Raw genomic sequence first — 23,403 nt, 5'->3', positions numbered from 1 at the left:
CGAGTTAGTCAAGGCAGCTGGAGTCCATGACCAATGTTAAATGAGATGGAGGGAACACTATCTTCAGAAATGCCAGGACAAAAATTCAGGACGTGAGGACAGTTTGACAAATTACAGATACGATGATTCTATGAAATCAGCGTTTGCTTCTCAGATTCTAAGAAGCAGGTACCAGCCCAGATTGCCAGGACCATCACAGATGATCCACAACACCAAGGTGAAGAAGAGACGAGGCGACCACATGAGCTTAGAAGAGAACCCATTGCCATAGTCACTCTAGGAGTATTTTCACAAAGGCCTAAATATAGAGAAACATGGAGTTTATTTTGAGACCCTTCTGAAAACTTAAACTAGCAGCATGTATATAATATTACTTGCGGCTAGTTTTAATATTGATATGAAAATATAATATTGCCACTAAGTTTTGAGCAATTGCACAGTGCTACTACTTTATCTATTGTATGTTAACTCAGATTATTCTTATGGTGCCTCTAGAGAATTCTTATGATCCTCCTGTTATATCAGGCAGCACTATAGGGCTCAGAGAACAAGAAGCCGAGTTGTGATTAGGAACCAACAGGGTCGCAGGGCCCCATAGGAATGGTGGCACCATATTTCTGCAAAATTCCACTGTGGACTGCATTGTTCTGCACTTCTGCATAAAGCTCCATGTTCAATGATACCCCCAGGTACTATCACATAGAAAATATTTAAATAGGGTGGTTGTGAACAGACACAAGTCAGGATTCTTTACCACAGGGAGGCAAACCAGGTGGAGATTCAGAACACTGGCTTGATTCCAATTTTAATTTTGTTGCAAAATGCCACATATTACACTCAGTTATATTTTAGAAAAAGTTGTGAAAATACAAGGAATATTTTAGAGCCAATTTAAATTTTAATTCTTACTGATTTCTGACTCTGGAGCTTCTGTAAATTATTTTACTGTTTTCTGCTTATCTCCATCTTTAAAATGAGATCATAACACTTCCACAAAGTTACTGAGAAGATTAAAGGCACTGGTGTTTGTCAAATTGTAAGCTAGCAATTATTTGTCAATCTCAATTTAGCCGATCCTTATAAAACAGGTGACTGATTTCTACCTGGTGAAGTTCCTATGTGGTTCATGGTTAACTCCAGCCTGTATCCTACTGAAAACACTTTATTTAGATCAGTCCTTGATAATGATGTGCCAGACGATATATTCACAGTGAACTCCACATTGAGACGGATAATTAAAAACAGTCCATTCAAACTTCCTGTTTTACCTTGTGGTTGTTGTTTTACCAAAGAGAGCTAAACCATACTGAGAAGCAGAGCATCCTCTCTGAAGCAGGAGGCAAGGCAGTGAGAGAAACGATTAAGTCTAATTGACTCAGCAGGTGGACGAAACCAGAAAGCTGGGACTAGTAAATGAGAGAGTGCCTTTGGTAGATGAGATGTCTGGTTTTAAGCTTGGGGATGATGGAGAGAGAGAGAGATGTGGCAAGGGGATGTCTCAAAAGAACACTCTCTATTAGGTCACAATTGTTAGGGACAGATGTGTGCCTAGACTCCTATCAGATCAGATTTAAAAATAAAACAATCATCCCAGTATATGCCTGAAACATAGCATTTTTTAAAAGCAGTACAGAGTTGTTGTTCGTTATCAACTAGTCCTAAATGTGTAGTAAGAACGTACATATACTTTGATTGTTTTTAGAGGATTTGCTTTTAAAACACTGTATTCGGTTGGAACAGAAGGGATTGCGGTTTTGCCATCGTTTTCAATGGTGAAACCAGTTACTTTTGCACCAACCTAATACATGTGTGTTTCAAAATGCAATACACGCCGATGTATCTACACAAAAAAGAAGTCAAAGAGTAAAGATGACCAGGGAAGCATGGGGTGTTTCAGACTTTTATGCACTTGACTTCTGACACACTGAAATAAATCCTCAAATAACTACCTATTCCATGTCAAAGGGCTACTCCCTATAATACGGTTGTTGTTGAGATGTGTGGCAAATTCATTTTACATATAGTTAAGCTTTTGGTTTCATCATGGCAACTTCTTAAATATATTCCTGTTCTAGATGGTAGTGGAGAGTTAAAATTCAGACACATAAGCACACAGGCATATGTGGGCAATATTTTTAAATTAGGGTCAGTATATACATATATAGTTTATGTATCAATTAATATACATTAAGTATAACATGTAAATATATCAAAAATTTCCATTCATTAAAATTACTTATGAAAATATTCAGATTTGCAATTATTAATGAATAATCTATATCGGACATCAGCAAACTGTGGCACATGGGCTGGTCATGTAATTTTGCAAATAAAAAGGTCAGAGCTATTTGATCATACCATCTGTGGCCTATAATATCTCCATTGTTTTGATCATTTTTCCACAAAACTTAATTTTCTTTGCACTCCTTGCAATTTATCGATTCTAGAGCTCCTGTGGTAATTTGAAGTGCCTGGACTTTTTCCAGGAATTCTAATGTATTTTCTGCATATGAGATAGTGCACAAGAAGTAGTTTGCACTGTAAGTGGCACGGTATAAGCATACAACAAATCATAACTTTATAGATCAATAATATTTCCTGCTAGGAAGATCAACCTGCAAATTCCATGAGAGGGAGGTCACGTGCAGATCCTACTTCTATCACTACTATTGACCCTCTGACCTTCATGGGAGTGGGTCTAGATCTGAGTCAAATAAACCTGACTAGCATTGTGCAAATCAGAAATGCTTTCCGTGGGATTATGCCAGTTTCATAGTGTTGATCTTTAGGATTAAAAGCTCTCATAGTGGTTTGTGTAGAAGAACATAATAGACACTTCATTAGGGCTATTTAGAATAGCAGATGAGACGCAATGATCAAAAGTCAGATAGTATTTACTTTCAGGAACTACTATACTATGTAGTTAGGAGAAAGGAAATTATTAACATTTACAATATATGGAAGCAACCTGCTTTTCCTGTGGGTTTTAAATAACAATGTTGAGAATGTTTAGAAAGAATTGACAGGTGGGTGTGTAACAGTATAGGTATGCAATGACCAGACTGATATATCTTAATCAACATTTCAAGGAATCGACACCTATACGTACAGAGTCCTTACGAGAGGCCGCATACTCATCTTAAAACTGCTATTATTGTTTACAATTTTAGAACTCCTCCTAGGGAATTAACTGAAGTCTTCGGTTTAAAATATTTTCCAGTGGTGGCAAGCATATGCTAACTGGTCTGATTAATATCGTTAACATTGCACAGCCTCCTGTAGAAACTGACATTACTTCTGAATCCTTTACAGGTATAGGGAGTTTACCAACATTTCACGTTATGTTTATTTTTAAAAAATCAAGGGAAACTAACTCGAACTGGCTCAAAGGATAATTTCTTACAGAAGAGTTCATAAGCCCTTTAAAACTTTATTACTAGCAGCAACATTACCACTGTGAAAGAGAAAACTCACCACAATGTATATTTAATGAAGCTCATTAATTTATTTTTTCTTATTTCCCTATGCAGAGTCCTAAACCCAATGCAGTTAGAGAAAAGGAACATTAACCAAGGGTTATAAATGTCAAGAACAAAACGGATATCATGTTTAGTTCAAAGGAACACAGGAAGCATTAGCTGTACGCCTCCAGCATTTCTCAGGCTTCACTGGCAAGCTGGGTTTAGCATTTTTATAAATAGTCTCTATTGCAACATTTCATCACTGAAAAATCCAGACATGAATGTATAAAACCAAAGGAAAGTGTAAATAAGAAATAAATCCTGCTAATTGCGGTTTGCTGATGCCAGAGCCCTTTTGGCAATGACGACCCGGGGGATTCCTGGGCCTGGAAGTCCACAAAGCAGCATCTTCCACTTCCAAACAACAAGAGCAACTGCTCCCCAGGCTTACTGCTTTGGGGCCTTGCTTTTTTTTTTTTTTCCCTCCAATAAGAAAATAAATACATCTTACTTCTGCCAACCGACTGTTAAATAAATTCTTGGCTTTTCAGCAAACATTCTTTCCTCTACTCTTTCACAAACAACGGAAGCGACAAGCCATCCAATTCTGAGACCCTCATGGGGCACTTACTTCAGGATGTCTGTTGAATATGATACACCCGGCGTTTTGTATTTCATGAACATTTATTACAGTCAGACTTGTAGCATCACTGGCCAGACCTTCAGCATCTTTGAGAACTTAGTGCACCTATGATAGGGAATTATGTGTAAAAATGCAAACAAACAAAACCTTTATTTATGACTGCCCTGAAGGTGTGCAGATTGGCATGCTTTCTGAGCCCAGCCTTTGTCTCCTTTCCTGAGCAATATAATGGGACTTCGGCTCTACTGCATTATCTAGAACTAATTATGACATTAAGCAGGGGTGATTTAAAAATCAGTGGAACTCAAGGCAGTTCATTCCAATCCATCGATCGAACCACCTACCTACCTACCATCTCTCTCCCTCTTAACCTCTTATCTGAAGAAAAGAGAAATGAACCTGCCTTGATTTGTGCCCAAGATCCTATTGTAATTATTATTTATTTTCTCCATAAGTTATTGGGGTACAGGTGGTATTTGGTTACACGAACAAGTTCTTCAGCAGTGATTTGTGAGATCCTGGTGCACCCATCACCCGAGCAGTATACACCGCACCACGTATGTTGTCCTTTATCACTCAACCCCTTCCCACTCTTCCCCTCCAAGTCCCCCAAATCCACTGCATCATTCTTAGGCCTTTGCGTCCTCATAGCTTAGCTCGCACATATCAGTGAGAACATACAATGTTTGTTTTCCATTCCTGAGTTACTTCACTTAATAGTCTCCAATCTCATCCAGGTCACTGTAAAAGCTGTTAATTCATTCCTTATTGTAATTATTTTTTAAAAGCATAAGGCATTATAAGGCTTAAGCAATGTCCTGGTCTTTGTCATTATCTATCAAAGGTCAGTGTCTTACCCTAAATAGGGTAATTACCACCTGCAAACAGGCTTTCCTGCTGCTGAATCTGATTTTCCTTTCTGCGTCCCGCCGTCTTATTAAAACGCACTCCCATCTTCTGGTGGGGCCTTTTCTTTCAGGGATGAGCGCAGGTGTCACCTGCAATCCCACACAGTGCCTGTGCTTTGCCCCCAACCCAGCAAATATGTCTCTGCAAGAAAGGCAAGGCTGAAGGGCAGTATGTGGTGAGGCGCAATGGCTAAGCATGAGGAGGAAACGCCCTCCTGCAGTAGATCAGCATCAGTGAGAACAAACTTTCCCGTACAAAACACACGGGTTCACACTCGGTTTACAACCATGCATGAAACAGATCCCTTTCTAGATCCCTGTCTTCTCTATAGCCATTTATCTTCCCCCCATCCACGAATGCTTATTGTTAGATTTATAAATAACTCACTGTCACCTTATCTGATGTTTAGCCCGAGGCAACATAATCTCAGAGGCCAGTCTTTTAGAAACAGATCACATACAAGAGAGACTTAAAAATCATAAGGCCAATAGAACAACAAAAGTTTCAGTTTTGTGGGTCAATTAGATCTTATTTCAAATCTTGTCTTTGGTCTATTGTTGTACTTTAATTTGTGGTCCTGTGCTTAATCAAGTGTCTTCAATGTATTCAACCGTAAAATGGTATTGGTCATGGAGAATTCAGGTGATGGAGTGTATATGCACATTTCTGGGCATACTAGAAATGCTTACTATATGGTAACCATTCTTAATCACGGCAATTAATATGTGAGGAATAATGGTCATGCAGCTTCTCACCCAGGCCAGTAAAACATGTTTCACAATGACGGTTCCATATTTCAGTTTACATATCGAGAGTCAGGAATATGGAGTGACTTATACCAGATACCCAGCTAGTGAATAAAAATCAAGACTTACAAAAAGCTCTTTGCAAAAAAAACAAAACAAAAAACATACAAATAATAAAATACACTGATTTCATTTCTCCAGAATTTCCTCTCTTGCCTCTATTTATGTACCTTTCTCAGTCCAAAATTATAGCCCACTAAACACCAATTATTTCAAATTACAGTGGCACAAGCAGCTAGGCTCTACCTTTTAAAAAGACATTACAGTAGGGAGGAGGAAGGGGACAGATGTTGCTCAATGGGTACAAAGTTGCAGTTAGATAAGAAAGAGTTCTACTGCTCTGCACAGTAGGGTGACTATACTTAATAATGGATTGTATATCTCAAAATAGCTATAAGAGAGGGTTTTGAATATCCTTACCAAAAATAAATCTTCGGGATGATGGATATGCTAATTACCTTGATTTGATCATAACACAATGTATCTAAGTATTAAAACTACAGATTATACCCCATAAATATGTACAATTATGTAGGTCAATTAAAAAATAAAACTTTACAAAATACGCCACAGTTTTATTTTCATTACATATAGAATTTGAACACTTTAAAGAAATCTTTTTTAAGGATCAGAATTGTAGATTTTGGTCTATCCATAGCAAAACCATAAATATGCTCCAAGACATTTTAGTTCTGTACCACTGAGCTTAGAAACACCTACATTTCACATTCTTTGTAGGTATTGAAAATAAACTGTGCATGTACAGCTATTTTTTACTGTATATTTTCGTACAATATAACTCTGTGACTCATACTTCTGCAGATGAGTATTTTATCTTTGTCTCTTTAATTTGAATCCAAAAAATGAAAATACATGAATTTTGGCTCTATTATTTTCTAGTTAATAGCAGTTTCCAAGATTCCTGATTATATGTATTTTCACATGGTCCACCAATTTAAATTTAGAAAGCACTACTCAAGCTATTTTTTAAATAAATGCTAAAAGCTTTATGATGTACATGTTTTTTGGAGGCAGAAAAGTGCCATATTTGGATTCTTATAAAACAATGTTTTTAAAGACACTCAAAAAATAAAAAATAAAAAAAATAAAAACACAGCTTCAGTTTATAAAGAATCGGGTCAAATGTGAGAGCCAGATGGTCATGTCTGGAAATTGTAGCATTAACCCTATAAACACTGATCTTTCATAAACCAATAAATGAGTGTAAAATGAATTCAGTCCATAGATACTGAGTCAGAGTTAATATGTCATATGTAATCAGCAAATTCATCTCCCCAACCCACCTGAAATTTTGTAGATAGTTGAAATACACTTAACATTAGGCATTATGTAAGTAAGAATTGCATTTGGTGGAAAATATGATGATGCCCATTGACAGAAGAGGAAATCAAGATGGTAATTAATGCACTCGAAACAACACAAGGTTAAAGTGTCCTCCAGCCAGAGTGGCCCAAGACCCTCAGTGCCAGAGCCTCCTAATCAGAGGCTGGGAGGGAGCTGCACAGTGGCTGTTCCAGCTGGAACTACATTCTGACTCCTGCACTCTCAATTCCGTGCTTTGGCTTTGGTAATCTGCTGCCCTGTTCAGAACAATGTATCCAAGATTAAACTATGAGTGTTGTCATTAAATAGTAAAGAAAAACATCAAAATGTTTATGCAAATTACATGGCTTTCCCTGGTTCTAAGTAAAACCCAGCTATGAATTGTTCAAATGTGTGGGTTTGCAGTTTCACAACGCTGTACCTCTTTTTTCACTTGGCCTCCTGCTCCAGGGAGCTCTTGTCACGAACAGGCTGAAGCCAGCCTGAAGCCTGCACTCAGAAGGGTGTCAGTTTTTCAGCTTCCAAACTTGAGTGGAAACTGCAAGCATGTTTTATCTCTAGTAGATCATCCACCTGGTGATGCTTCATTTGTAACTGTGGAGGCTTTGATACAAGGCATCAGCCAGCCCAAGGAAGACATTCTTGCACTGGCCACAACAGTCCTCTAAAGCGAATACTTTGTCTGCTTCTGTGACATATTTCCACACATTGAACTTGACCATGAATAAAAGTTGGCTCAAGATGAAGTTAAAAGAGCTTAAAAGTTCCCACAGATTGGATGAGGTGGATTGCTACAATTAATCACTGTGATTGGTGAACATTATGGTTGAAAACACGTGTATAAGATAATTTGTAAACTTTAACGTATTTTTGAGGGATTGTCATAGGATTTGGTTCTCTATGTCTTGACATTATAAGATAGTCACGGATACATGGAATAAATCAGTTGCCTGATTCATATTTGTGTACTCAAGTAGAAGTTTGTTTTTACAAAATGAATATTTTGACTTGAACATTGTGGCCTACTGTAACTGGAAAAGTCAAGCCCAAATAAACTGGCTTTACCTTCCTATACTTCTGTAACTAAATGTTCGGCTCCCAACTCAAATAGAAAAGCGTGTAGCATTCTGTCCAGGAAAATTCTCCCTGTAGGGTCATTTAATGAACTGTGCTACCCTGCAACCGAAGCAATTACAAAAGAACGAACTTATATGTATTTTTTAAAAATTTGAACCCATGATTAAAATAACACTTGCATTGAAATTTTAACGGCTGTTTTACATAGACCAAATATCTTCACTGGATGAGAGGAGGCAGTCCCTTTAATGTCTAGTTTTTTTCTACCTGACACAATTTGTTTTCTTTATAATTATTTCACTTATTCTCACATTTCCTTTTTCGCCATTGGTCTTAAATATCCATATGCCTCTATTAAAAGAAGGGTAAAGATTTTTGCAAATTCAGAAGGACCTAGTGGAATAGAATGTAGGTAATGTCTTGGAATGTTAATAAGAGATTTAAATAAAGTTATATCTGCAAAGATCTTAAACACAATTATCTCTTCATATAACACGAAAAGAAGAATCTCAGCATGGCATTGTGGGTTGGCAGGGAGACTAGAAGGATATGATGCCATTAAAACTAAAATTGCCGAGGTCTACTCCAGCCCTTGAGCGAATCTCATACTGACAGCACTGAAAATTTACGTTTGTAAAGATGACTAAATTAGGCTCATAAGTGGTAAAATATGCAATACTGAAATGGAAGTCCTCAAGTTTTAACTGATATTGGAAATTCTGAAATCAGTTCTGGGCACTGAATTATTAGAAGTGGATATTTATATAACTATCAGGCAAGAAGGAATCTCTCTGGGTCATGAGTGCCTTCTTTCTTCTTTCAGGAGAATTTTTAAACCATGTGGAAAAGATAACTTGTTTCCACAGCTTTGTTGAATATGACTCCTAGCCTGATCCATTCTGCTGCTCCTGGAAGATTGCACCAGCTCAGGCCTGTTACTCTAGAGTAGTCATGAGGAGGTCAACATTGACACAGGCAATTTTCATAATGGGGCACACTGGGCTAGTTACTGGGGTACAAAGCATGGGTGGAAGACTTTGCTCTTAGGCTGATGGTCTGGAGATGGTCTCAGAGCTGGTGTGGAAGAGGTACCTCAGTCCAGAATCTCTTAGATACCAAAAGGCCCCCACACTTGGTTAGATCACCATTAGCTCACGCAGCCCTTTGTTAAGCTTTGGAGCTCGAGACCAGCAGAGACTTAGAAATCTGACTACCCTAGATAGCACCAGAGAGCTTGGTTGCCTGATATGCTGTGATTCACATCCATCTCCACAGTCCTGCACCACTTTGAGAAGTCATCTGGCTTCAGGGGGCTCTGAGAACCTCAGCTCACACAGAGACTCAGAGTCCCAGATTTTGCTTTCAGAGAAAAATACAAACTGACATAACGAAGAAAGGAGAAAGGAAGGGAGGATCATCCTTTATAATAGAGCACATCTTGCTATCAGTTCATCATAAAAATAATAGCATTTTTATTCTCCCGGGAACCTTATAAGACAGAAATGTTGCTCTGACTCTTTAAATGGGGAAACTGTCTCTTGGAAATGATTCACGTGTTTCTTCATGATCCTAAGACACAAAAGGGCCTAGATTTTAACCCAAACAGTGACAGCATCAAAGACTGAACCCTCCCTCAGTCATGCCCCTGAATTAAAGTTTACAACATTATGGGAAAGACATCCTACATCAGAGCCGGGTTAGTGCAGCTCACCCAGCAGCGGCAGGAGATTCCTGAGGAATAGAATAGCCAACATTTGTATATAAATTATAAAAATACTAATAAAATGGCTGTTGTGCAGATGTGCAAGACAGAAAAAAATAAATATCCTGTTTGCTTCTAAAAATGGATTTTAACAACGACTTATGAGCCCTGACAACCCACCTGCTCTACCATCTTGCCTGTTAAGCAAGAATCTTATTTCACCAATTCAATTCACTAAGGGGTTAAAAAATACCCATTTAGGGCTATATTTTTTTCTTTCTTCTTTGTTCTAGAAGTAAACACTCCTACAACCAGGTTCATTTTAAAAGTGTGAATTTGGCTATAATATTTTACAACAGTTGAGACTACAATGGCAGGGGCAGAAAACACATTGGTCAAGTAAATCAATAAATGAATAATCACTTCTAATGTGGCATCTCCAGCATTCATCATGTATACTGCTGATTCTCTGTTGAACACCACAGACACCTCATTTTATTTTATTGGCAATGAGATGTAAATGGTGGTTGGCAGTTTTCTGCTTTTAGACAAGATGCTTATATTTAGCGAACATTTAAAATACAGCAGTGTGGCATTTGAGGCATCAACATTCGTAAGATGATGTTTGAGTCTCTCTCTCTGATCTGAGCCTGAATCCAATCTAAATACGTTCTTACAAAATTCTGCTCTCTCTGGTTTTCAACACGCAAGAAAAATTTTTGAAAATAGCCCATTATGCTTTCTTTTTCTTAACACATGTTTCTTTTGCCTCAAACTTCAAGCATGCATAGATTTGGCAATTAATCCTAAAAGACTGAGGTCTACATAATTCAGATTATGAATAATTCCAAGAAAATAGTAATTATTTAAGTGAAATACTAAGAAATAAAAAACAGTTTAGCTAGCACTTCATTTGAAAGGCACTTTTTAAATCTTAATGTTTTTAAGGCAATGTTGTTGGTATACTACTGAAGGCTGGATAGCCCTCCGTGTGTGGCAATGTGCAAGGAAGTAGAAAGAGCAGTCACCACTTCTAATTACTGGTAATTTCTAATATTAGATCTAATTACTGATAGCACGGCGATATTGGGGCCTCCATTTGCTCAACATTAAAAGGGAAACTATCACGTTTAAACATGACATCTGCATTTGAAACATTTTATACATTTTAAATTTGTGACATATAAATTCTCCCTGCTCCTTCCCGAATCCAGGGCAGGCACATACCCAGAGTTGTCAAGTGTTGGAGGTTGGCAGCGTATGAGAAGGACAGACTGTAGACGGAGGGTTCTGATGTTAACTGAGATCAGATAGCACTTTAAATGCATGGTTAGGACTCCCGGCCTTGAAATCTGACTACTGGGGTCTCACTCCTTGCTCCACAAATTATTTAACTTCTTGGGACCTCAGAATCACCATCCGGAAAAGGTCATCATGAGAAAGCTACCTCTCGGGATTCTTGTAAGAGTTAAGTGAAAATGATTATACAGTATTATATGTTCAGATGAATAGCTGGTACTTAGAACATATTCAATTAATATTATTTGTAGTTAATGTAAAGAAGTTACAAAGCTATCCCACCACTGTTTTTCATATATGAAGAAGATCTAAATTATAATGCTGTTTTTCCCTGGTCTTTCTAAGACCAAACATATACAACAAAATTTGTGGTTTAAAAGCAGTAAACTATAGACAGTCAAGTGTGAATTTCAGCTCTGTGTCTATGTAGCTGTCTGGCTCTGGGTGATTTTTACCCGTGCTCTCATATCCAATATTGATAGTGGTGTGTATCCATAGAGTTTACAAAATAACACATTTAAATGCCTGGCACCTGGTTTGCAATGAATAAATGCTAACGCCATCCCACCTATATAATTTTGACTGTGCATCTACCTGGGATCTACCACCAAAGCTTTTGCTCACAGTCTGGCACCCTAGGTATGGGAATAAACTGTTTTCCTCATTCCAGTGTGGGGAAGTTTGTGTTGCATTGTTGAATGCTGGCATACTAGCTTTATGTCAGAATTTACCATGTCCCAGAATGCACTTATTTATGATCCTGTAAAAGATAAAGGTTGATTGTATAGCTATGCTCCCAACATAGTTCATGTAGTAAATGTTTCAAGTTATCACTGTGTAATTTCGGAAGAGATGCCATTTTGGTTCTTGCTTTTTTGTTTATGGAAAACAAGTCTAACTTAATTTCGTTTAGTACTCTTTTATTTTACAGAAGTGCCTAAGTAATAGAATTTAGTAGTAGCCATCAGATCTGTTCTGCCAGAGAAAAATGTACCCTAAAAATGTATCTTAAAGGTGCTATTTCTCTTCCCTTCATGTCCAACTCAATGGAGGCCAAGTTAAAGTGATGAAAAGAAATCCAGGATTATATGTGACTCTTCAGAGAATTCTAGAAAGAAAACATTCGATGAGTTTTGTGGGAAAATACAAAGCTCTATCACTTGTGATATCCAACATTCAGTTCTTTTGGACAAACAAGACAAACACATACATTTCAACATAATAAGAATATTCTAGCACATCCAAGCTGAGAGCCAAATCTGAGAGCACAACACATTCAAAATAGCCATAAAAAGAATAAGATAACTAGGAATACAGATAACCAGGAAGGTGAAATATCTCTACCATGAGAATTACAAAACACTGCTGAAAGAAATCAGAGATAACACAAAATGGAAAAACATTCCATGCTCATGTACAGGAAGAATCAATATTGTTAAAATAAATAGCCATACTTCCCAAAGCAATTTATAGATTCAAGGCTATTTCTTTCAAACTACCGATGACATTTTTCACAGAACTAGAAAAAAACTATTCTAAAATTTATTCAGAACCAAAAGAGACTGAACAGCTAAGGCAATCCTAAGTTAGAATAACAAAGCTTGAAGCATTCACATAATCAGACTTTAAACTATACAACCAAGCTGTAGTAACTAAAACAGCACAGTACTGGTACAAAAACAGACACATAGACTAATGGAACAGGTTAGAGAACCCAGAAATAAAGCCACATTTCTATAACCATCTGATATTTTACAAAGCCAGCCAAAAGAAACAAGGAAAGGACTCCCCTATTCAATAAATGGTGCTAGGATAAATGGCTAGCCACATGCAGAAGACTGAAACTAAATTCCTACCTTTTGCCATGTAAGATAATCAATACAACATGAATTAAAGACTTAAATGGAAAACCTAAACTATAAAAACACTAGAAGGAAATATAGGAAATGCCATTTTGGATCTAGGGCCGGCAGACTCCAAAAGCAACTGAGACAAAAGTAAAAATTGACAAGTGGGACCTAATTAGACTAAAAACTTCTACACTGCAAACTAAACTATCAAGAGAGTGAACAGACAACCTAAAGGATGGTAAAATATATTTGCAAACTATGCATTAGACAAAGTTCTAACATCCATAATCTATAAGGGACTTAACAAGCAAAAAGCAAAAAATACCCTTAAAAAATGGGCAAAGGACATGATATTTCTCAAAAGAGGACACACACATGGCCAACAAGCATATGAAAAAAATGCTCGGTATCACTAATCATTAGGGAAAGGCAAATCAAAACCACAATGAGATACCATCTCACGCCAGTCCAAATGATTATTGTTAAAGAGTCAAAAAATATGCTGGTAAGGTTGCAGAGAAAAGGGAACACTTACACACTACTGGTAGGAATGTAAATCAGTTCAGCCATTGTGGAAAGCAGTTTGGCAATTTCTCAAAGAACGTAAGACAGACCTACCATTCAACACAGCAATCCTGTTGTTGGAATTATACACAAAGGAATATAACTCATTCTACCATAAATGCACATGCATATGTATGTTCATTGCAGCATTATTCACAATAGCAAAGACATGGAATCAATCTAGATGCCCATCAGTGGTGCACTGGATAAAGAAAATGTGGTACATATACACCATGGATTACTACAGCCATGAAAAAGAACAAAATCATGTCCTTTACAACAACATGAATGAAGCTGGAGACCACTATCATAACCAAATTAACACAAGAACAGAAAACCAAATACTGCACGTTCTCACTTATAAGTGGGAGTTAAACACTGAGTACACATGGACACAAAGAAGGGAACAGCAGACACTGGGGCCTACTTGAAGGTGGAGGGCAGGAGGAGGGTGTGGAATGAGAAACTGACTATTGGATATTATGCTGATTACCTGAGTAAAAAATCTGTATAACAACCCATGTCACCCAATTTACCCATGTAACAAACCTGCATATGAACCTCTTGAACCTAAAGAGTTGAAAAGAAAAATTAAACGTACAAACAAATAAAAAGAGTATCTACTTTTAGTTTAAACTGGAAGAGTTTTACCATCTGAAATGATCAACCCAATGACATGTTCAGTTAAAGGTCAATAACCTCTGTAGCCCCAGCAAGATTAAATTTAATCAACACCCAAGATATTGCCCATGTTAGTTTGGGTCAATCTGAGATCAATAATCAGTTCTTTACAATCAGGAGGAGATAAGTTCCTCCTAAACACACACACACACACATACACACACACACACACACACACACACACACAGAGGTTTATCTCTACATCCCATTAAGATCAACTTGTTTCCTAAGAAATTCTTCCAGATGACTGGTATATCTTTGCAACATTTGCAGTCTTCTACTCCATCTACAATTAACTTTACAGAAATTAGAAACTGGCAATGAGAAACTGTATGCCAATGTTTTACGTGAAGTCAGAATATGGGAAACACAGGCTAGTAAGTACAGAGAGAGAGACAGAGAGAAACTTTTAAGTGAAAGAAGAAACAAACACATTGAGATAAGCCAAGAAAACAGAACACTGGTCTTGAGGAGAGAGGTGGGTGGAAGGAGGAGGAGGCAGAAGGAACGTGCCTGGGATTGCAGTGGCTCTCCCTGTCATGGCCATGGACCTTCACGAAGGTGGGCTTCTTTCCCCACCAGGCTTTCTTACTGCTTCTTGGTGTGGACTTGTTTTTACTCCCTTCTTTGAGAATGTTTTCCGATTTTCTTTCCAATTCCGCCCTTTGACTCCCTGGAAATTTGTGTGTTGGGGGTGGGACCCCATCCCTTGGTCTATAAAGCTTGTGATCTTGAAAAGTGAACGTAATTTTCTCACCACAGTGCCCCGGCTCAAAGAATAATAAACAATCCAATCCCCTCAATTTGTGTAGGAGCCACCGGAAAAATGTTTTGTCCCTTTTTGGCTAGAAACTAACCTGAGGAAATCTGAAGCAGGACCTTAAGCAGCAATGTTACCAACATGAGGGTTGAGCTTACTTAAAAATGGGACCAACACAGAAGGCTAGTGAAGACATGGAAGGAGAGACCAGGATCTGGTACCACTGTGGAAGCCAAGTATTTCCTGACGCAGAACTTCAATTTCCTTCATTAGCATCCTGTGCTAAACATTTCACTTTGAATTTAATCCCGTTTGGGTGGCATTCTCCGACATTGACCTACAAAATTCTAACAGATACACTTAAAAAAAAAAAATTTTAGCTTGCGTTTAAGCAAGACTTGGTTCATCTTATTTGAAAGGGTAGATTAATTTAGTTTATTTTGTATTTTTTTTAAATACAAGATTGGTTATACAAGTGTCCTTTATAGTGTGTGTCTCAAAGGTTAATCCTAAATCCTATCTCACTAGAAAAGTGGTGACATTCTTAGCTAAGATTGACTGCCTGGTTTTAATTTTAACTTTAATTCTTTCTTTCTACAGATCCCTTCCTCTGTATTTTGTAACAGAATCTCCTTCCTTATTTTATTCTTTCCCATAGGTATTTATGAAATAAACACAGTTAGCCAGACACAAAACTAGAGACTAAATGTATAGAACTGGAAATAATACAGTGATAAAACAAGCAAACACGTCCTAACTACACCCCTAGAAAGGCGCATGGTCCCTAAGAGTTCTAAAATTCTTAAAATAGTCCAGTAGCAACAAGTAATTTGCTTTAAAAAATAAAACTCAGTTTCAATTCCAGTTTCAATTCCAGAGACATTTAGTCTTTTCATGTCTACTCAATATTCAGCAGTGGTACAGCAAATCAGTCTATCTTTGAACTCATCAGCTGTTTTGAATATCCTTAATTTTCTATTCCTGTTTCTTCGGCAGTTGTGGTTGCTGTCTGTGCTTTGGGTGATCACGCACCCATTCAGCCATACACCACACTCAACAAGTTGTCAGCAGCTCCATGCAAGAAACTGTTGAATAGAGTCTCTTATGGCACTCTTTTAGACTGTTTTCTAATCTTTTGTAATTATATGGGACATTCAATTTATCATCAATGGGTCCAGAACCAAAAGGAACAATTCTAGGAAGCGCTGCCAAGAAGCTGCATTCAATTACACTGACGCCCATTACTACAGGATGTTTTGTCACTCTGTACCATGAATTCCAGGCACACTTGCAATATTTAAAGTAACCAAGTGCTTCCAAAGCTAAATTTTAACAGGGCTCCCCAACAAACCTTCCCACCCACTTCTTTTGTGCTCTCTGCCAGCACATTTAGGTTCATATAGAGTGCAATATGATTAAAAAGGGATGCAAATTATATATCTATATGGAATATGTGTATATATACATATGTGTATATGCATTTATATATCACACATATATCATGCATATATATGTATTGCACATATATATACATATACATATGTATACATATACATATATATACATATATATATATGCATGCCATTAAGCCATTGTATAATTTGGCATTCAAACATCCAAGAGGAAAATATAATATAGGCACTGGCATACACAATTTTTTATTTTATCTTAGAAATATAACAGATCAGGCAGGTACCAATTTCTTTAACCTTAAATGTCCTTGATCATGGAGTAATTATGAGTAACTAAAAATTAATTGCAGCACAATAGATGATCATGATTTAGTTTTCCTTCATATTTACAGGGCCTAATCTATATATTTGTTTTAGGCTGGAAAAAAATAGAACCTATTCTCTCAAATAACACAGAAGAGGCATTTTTTATTATAGTAATAACTACTACACTGATATCATTTTGAAAGATAGAATAAATTTTGTTTCAAAATACGGTAAAATTTCACCTTTTCCCTCCTCCCCCAGCTCTTTGTTACTCCCTGCTCCAGCTCCATCTGCTCTCTCCTCCCCACCATCTCCAACACCATCTCCCTGGTTCCTAGACACCTACACCAGGGCATAGTCATAGCTGTTCTGCTTGCAGAAAATATTTCTATCGTTTACTGATACAAAGTTTTTAGTTTGAAGCATTGCTCACAATCACTTTTCAAAAAACATACAGCACTAATTACTGCTGTCAATAGCAATGTTGACGCCTCTGCTCAGGAGAAGTAAGTGTGCATGGAGGTTGGAAACCAAAAGCTTCTTTTACAGGGAAAAGGACATTCATCGGGATGGAGACATTCATTTTACCATCTCGAAAGAAATCTGACAAATCACGGCCAGTGATCTAGAAAGCATGTAACAGCTCCAGAATGGGGTTGGGGGGGCCTCCTCTGATTAAAAGTTTGTTAGGAATGATTAAGTTAGCATGTCTGATGCATAAAAATGCGATTCAAGTTGAGGTTTGGGTGAAAATGAGCTGGCACTACTGTTAGGAAAAGTTGACTACAAAGGCTTAGAGGAGTATTTTGCACAGATTTTAAAAGTGGTTTCTTATGAAACTATCTTAGTGCTCTTGAAACAATTTGCTTAAGGTTGGATTTGTATTTTTCTCAAAACTTCTGGAGGTAAGTCAGATAAGTACTATTCCCTCATATAATGCATTATTTTCTAATAGATAGTCAAACTCAATATTGTTCTCTTCAATTGTTAGATATTATTTTATATTTTAACAGGTCACTTGGATAATTTTGATCACTTTTTGTAACATTTTGAAAAACCCCACATTGTATATAAAAGACCTAGCATCTTGATATTCTTGCAATTTTTGTCAAAAGAATGTCTCTGCATTTCCTTAGAAATGCGTGACTATTTCTCATGTATGAGGGACTTCTTTTCTAACATCCCCATTAGAAAATCAAGACAGTATTACATTTAATCATTACAGCATTTCAAACAAAATGGTTCCTCATTGCTCTTAAAATCCAGTACAAAATGGGCAACAAGTCACCGTGTTCTGTCCCCTGCTCTCCTCTCCATCTCTGCCTCCTCTCCCTCTCACATGTCCACCTATGTGCTGAGAGATTCTTCCCCTTCTCTCACCCCTCACACTCCTCTGGGTTGCAAGGCTGATGTGCTCCATAGTCAGGAACCTCCCCAGTGTCCCCACACCTTCTTTCTTCTGCTGACTGCTACTGGCCCATCTCCCTTAAGGCCATGTGGCAGAGTATTTTCTCAGGAAAATAGCTCTGAACAGATTATTGAGCCATTTGCATACCCAAGCTGGGGGAATTTGAAGTAGTTTGAATAGAAGCGCTCAATGGTCCAAGTCACAATTTAGGAACACTGACCTCCAAGACAAGAACTGGAGTGAAGTGATGATGACTGCAGATTGCAGACAGCAAGACATTAAATCAGGAGTTGGTCCTTTAGAATGCTGGGAAGGGAGTCCTACTATTATTTCCATGGTGCAGTGAAGCCAGAGAAGAGAAAGAATGGTGCCTTCGGAAGTTAGGTGGAAAGGTCAAAGAAAGATGTGGGAGGTGGGTGGGTGTGTATTTAAGTTTCTGCTGTCTTTAACATATTGAAGGTAACAATGAAGAATCAGGTGGAATAGATACAGGGAAAAAATACCAACAGTCGATAAAAACTGGAAAAGACGTGTACGGATGTAGTAGCCACATTTTTAGGTGGAAAGAAGCTTAACCAGCTCACATATTGAGGTGCAATGAGAACACATTTCTAGGTCTACTGAGGCCATAGTTTTTTTTTTTTTTTTTTTTTTTTTTAAGACAGAGTCTCGCACTGTCACCCAGGCTGGAGTGCAGTGGCACAATCTCAGCTCACTGCAACCTCCACCTCCTGGGTTCACGCCATTCTCCTGCCTCAGCCTCCCAAGTAGCTGGGACTACAGGTGCCCGCCACCATGCCCGGCTAATTGTATTTTCAGTAGAGACGGAGTTTCACCATAATAGCCAGGATGGTCTCAATCTCCTGACCTCGTGATCCACCCACTTCGGCCTCCCAAAGTGCTGGGATTATCAGTGTGAGCCACCGCACCCAGCCAGCTTTCTTAAGCTATGTTTCCAATTTTCTGTTTTTTCTTCTTTAACCATAACAACAAACACTTGCTCCTCAGACTGGAATTTCTAGAATATGAGTACAATATGGAAAATAATTATCTTCTGTGAACTGGGATCTGCAGTTCCAGGCGAGGCGGCATCCTGACATGTCCTCGAGTGCTCTGTCAGTTACCTCCGCACCTGTGCACGCCTTCGGGTACTCTGAGTGCAATTCATAAATCACACTAAGTACTGTACCGAGGCAGCCATTCTTCAAGTTAAACACAAATGAGCTATAAATGGAACCATGAGGTGTTGTTCTTATGTTAAGGTACACTGAAAATATGGCCACTAAGGGAAATACTCAAGGCGTTTTAAGCAATCACTACTTGATATTATGTTATTTCTTTTAAGCCTCTCCGATGTGTCATAAAGCAAAGAAACAAATACAGCTAAGGGCAAGGCTTCAGGTATTTAAAATGTAACACTCACCAGGAGAGCCACTGGGATTACAAAGACAAGTGTTCTTACTCCACAAGGAGTTTACTGTCTGTGGAGAGAGAGGACCGAAAAACTTAAGCCTCATCAAGGTGGTTTCCATAATGAAGGGAAGAAAATGCAGGCAGACCGGTTCCGCCTGCATCCAGTTGCTCCAGAAGCCTGCATGAAAATGCCTTCTTTGCTGTGAGGCTGGAAGAACCGGCTGGCCAGAGGATTTGGCAGAGGGTATCCCAGGCAGACAAGATGACAAGTAACCAACGTGATCTTCACATGTCCTCAGCCAGACCCAGCCTCACCCAGGTTTATTCCTGACCTCCCTTTCTAACAGCATTTACTTTAGGAAACTTGCATTTGCAAATGTTTTCTCTGCCCCTTTGTGATGTATGTAAATATTTTTGAGAGCTTCTTGTCACTTTTACCACCGAGAATGGTCTTTCTAAAAGACCTGGGAGCCATCCCTCAGACAGGCTCTCATCAAACTGGAGAGCACCCTTGTCTCCCACTCACTGTAGGAGGCTGGAGACCTCGGCTCCAAGAGCGCTGATTAGCAAACACAGGTATAACCGTGGGAAATAACAATGGGAAACAAATGAGCAACCAACTCAACGTGCTGGACTCATCCATTGACCATTTCCCTGCTAATCCCAGGGCTCAAAATCCCTCCCATCTTTTCCTATTTCAGTCCCTTTCCCCTCTTGCAATCATGTTGAGTAAATTCTCCCTCATGTGTTTATCTTGTGTAGTTCAATTTCTCTTAGACAATTGCAAAGGTCAGGGGTCAGGCGAGCTGGGCAGGTCCAGGCAACTGAAACGCTATCTCTGAGGGTGGCTGCATGGAGGGGCAGGGCAGAGTGGCCCTGATTGCCTGGTCATCAGGCCTTTGTAATGCCACCCGAAGAGGTGCATCTTATTCCATAAAGGAAGGGAGACTGTCAGGTAATTCTTAAAAGCAGCAACAGATTCTGTCCATGTGTTCTGGATTGGAGTGAGAGTAGAATCAGAGATGAATACAGACGTGATTGCAGAGGCCATGGAAGAAAGGAGACAAACCCAGGCAGCGGCATCTCAGGCTCCAGGCAGGCAGCTGACTGAAACCCACACAGTTAGGACAGGTTTCCAAGGAGGGAGATGAGATTTTATCCTTTACTATGCATGGTGAGTTTTAACTGTTTTGAAAATTATGTTTTAAAACAATGATGCTGCTCTCGCTTTTGTGGCAGCTGAGAGTGCACCTGGAATGAAGGAGGAGAAAGGGAGCATCTATTAAACAGTGTTCCGCCTGAATCTAGGGATCAAGCTGCCACTTCAAAAGCTGAAAACAGCAAAACCAGAACACCCAAGTACCAAATATACGTCATGCTTTTATCATATTGGCGCAAAAGTCATTGTGGTCTTTGCCAACACTTTTAATGCAAAAACCACAATTCCTCTTGTGCCAACCTGAACTAATAGCAAAAATAAGTCCAATATAAAGTACCAAATTACTCCAGGGTGTAGGGGGAGAGAGAAACAGAGATTGAAAGAATATAAAGAGAAGATACAGACATCATGACAAAATAATCTGAAGCTAATAGGAATACTTTCCTTAAGATTGACAGGCACCAAAATACATCCTTAACTGATATAGGTACAAACAAATGTGTAAGATAAAAAACTTTCATAAATGCTAAGGACTAATCATTCAGAGAAACGTAAACATACTTGTATTCATGTAACAAAAGAATATAAGTATCAAGAGAAACCATGTGAAGACCTTTCCTCATTGACTTTAAGAAAATCATCTTAAATACTTATAAAATTACACAGAAGGGCATGAAAGATCTCCATAAATGAAGACATATATAGTTATTCCAGCCAAAATCTCAAAGCATTTTGAATGACTAAAAATATTCTAATTTTTAAGGGAGCTATTTTTCAAAAGGTGATTAGAGTTTACAATATATAAAATGTCTGTTAAAATGTACAGAACTGAAAATAGCTTAGTCTGGTATGTGAACAGATAAGTTAGTATCCGACAACTAGTCACAGGCAAGCTAAGGTGGAAAACAAACTCTGAAAAAGTTACCAGATTGTGTGTGTTGGAATGCTTTTTCAACAAAAATGAGTCTAAAAACTGGTCAAATTTTTCAAGAAAACTATACCAGTTTTCTATCATACACCAAGCTAATTTTCAGAAAAATATCAATTTGTTCAAAAAGAAAGAAGAATCTTAGATATATTAATATGTATATAATACCATGCTGATAAAGACCTCATTGGAACTTCAAAACTAGAAACTGGGAGAAGAAAAATAATCATTTTGGCTGCCTAAAATTTTATATAAACTCTGTATATCACAGATGCGATAAACAAATGAAAAGATAACGTAAGACCTCAGACCAAAGTAAAAATTCTGCAAGTGTTTGCCTGGGCTATTCTTGATCTACCCTCCAAATCCACTCTCCACGCCTCTGCACGCCCACATCCTCCTTCCTCAGCTCCTGCATCCTCTCATGTCCAGGGGGGTTTCCAGCAGGACCGTGGGCTGGTGAGGTCAGAGGTCAGGGTATGCCTCGGCAGACCCTGCCCATCTTGCCTTCCGGGCCATGGGTCATGTCCCCTGGGATCTTGATCAACTCAATACATTAGAGATGCGGTATAACAAAGTCACTATGTGATAGGCACTCAACAAATCAATACAAAAACATGTTTTGAAAAATGTAACAGTGAAATGGTAAGGGATAACACTGATGTAGCTGACCAGTTCATAAAAGGAATGATCAATTGGTAAAGAAGTTTAAAGATGTTCAATTTAATTTATAATCAAAGACATGAATAGTAATACAATAAGGAGTAAGTTTAGCCCTAGATTATGTAAGTGTTTTAAAATAGCAATCCCTAGCCTGGCCAACATGATGAAACCCCCTCTCTACTAAAAATACAAAAATTAGCCAGGTGCGTGGTGGTATGTGCCTGCAGTCCCAGCTATTCTAGAGTCTGCAAAGAGGTAAATCAATAGAAAAGATGTGTTTCTATCCTAGTAACTGCTCCCCTTCAGAATTACATTAAGGACTTCTACCCCTTCAATTAAAAAAAAAAAAGCCATCTGAGGCTGTCAAGTCCACTAAGAGTAGCTGAGTGGCCGAAATAGAACCCAGAGGGAGAGGGTAATTTTGTAATGTCACCCAAAGTGAGGTACACATCTTATTCCATAAAGGAAGGGAGAGCGTCAGGTAATTCTTAAAAGAGAAGCAACAGATTCTATCCATGTGTTCTGGAATGGAGTGAGAGTAGAATCAGAGATGAATACAGACGTGATTGCAGAGGCCATGGAAGAAAGGAGACAAACCCAGGCAGTGGGTTTGTCTGGAGACAGGAGAATTGCTACTCTAGAGTCTGAGGCAGGAGACTCTAATTTAGAGTCTGAGGCAGGAGAATTGCTTGAACCCAGGAGGTGGAGGTTGCAGTGAGCTGAGATTGCACCACTAGCACTGCAGCCTGGGCGACAGAGCAAGACTGTCTCAAAAAAAAAAAAAAAAAAATAGTCGTCCTTGGGGCACTCACACAACTATCTGAAAGATTGGGACTTTGTTTTCACTGCTTTGGAGATTATCAGTGTAACATTTATTAAGAACAAAATTGGCATTACGTGTCAAAAGCTTTACATTTGACCTGGAAATTTCATTTCAAGGAGTGTCTCTTTAAAAAAAAAAACAATGTGACAATATGCAAAGAGATAAGTGTTAGAATGCTCTTTCCAGCATTACATA

General features: G+C 38.3%; 1 protein-coding gene and 1 long non-coding RNA gene across 3 annotated transcripts in view; both read right to left on the bottom strand.

The window, feature by feature from the left end:
* Positions 1-15,326, bottom strand: part of LOC139355948 (uncharacterized) — a 52,707-nt gene extending 37,381 nt beyond the window's left edge. The window contains exon 1 of the long non-coding RNA XR_011607301.1: positions 1,269-15,326. This is a non-coding gene — a long non-coding RNA (uncharacterized lncRNA). The remainder of the gene's footprint in view (positions 1-1,268) is intronic.
* Positions 1-23,403, bottom strand: part of LOC139355625 (CUB and Sushi multiple domains 1) — a 2,038,620-nt gene that overhangs the window by 1,822,647 nt on the left and 192,570 nt on the right. The gene's annotated exons all lie outside the window — the stretch shown is intronic.

Source organism: Macaca nemestrina, chromosome 8, assembly GCF_043159975.1.
Source record: "Macaca nemestrina isolate mMacNem1 chromosome 8, mMacNem.hap1, whole genome shotgun sequence".
NCBI lineage: Eukaryota > Metazoa > Chordata > Mammalia > Primates > Cercopithecidae > Macaca > Macaca nemestrina.
This window is presented reverse-complemented; position numbering and strand designations above follow the sequence as displayed.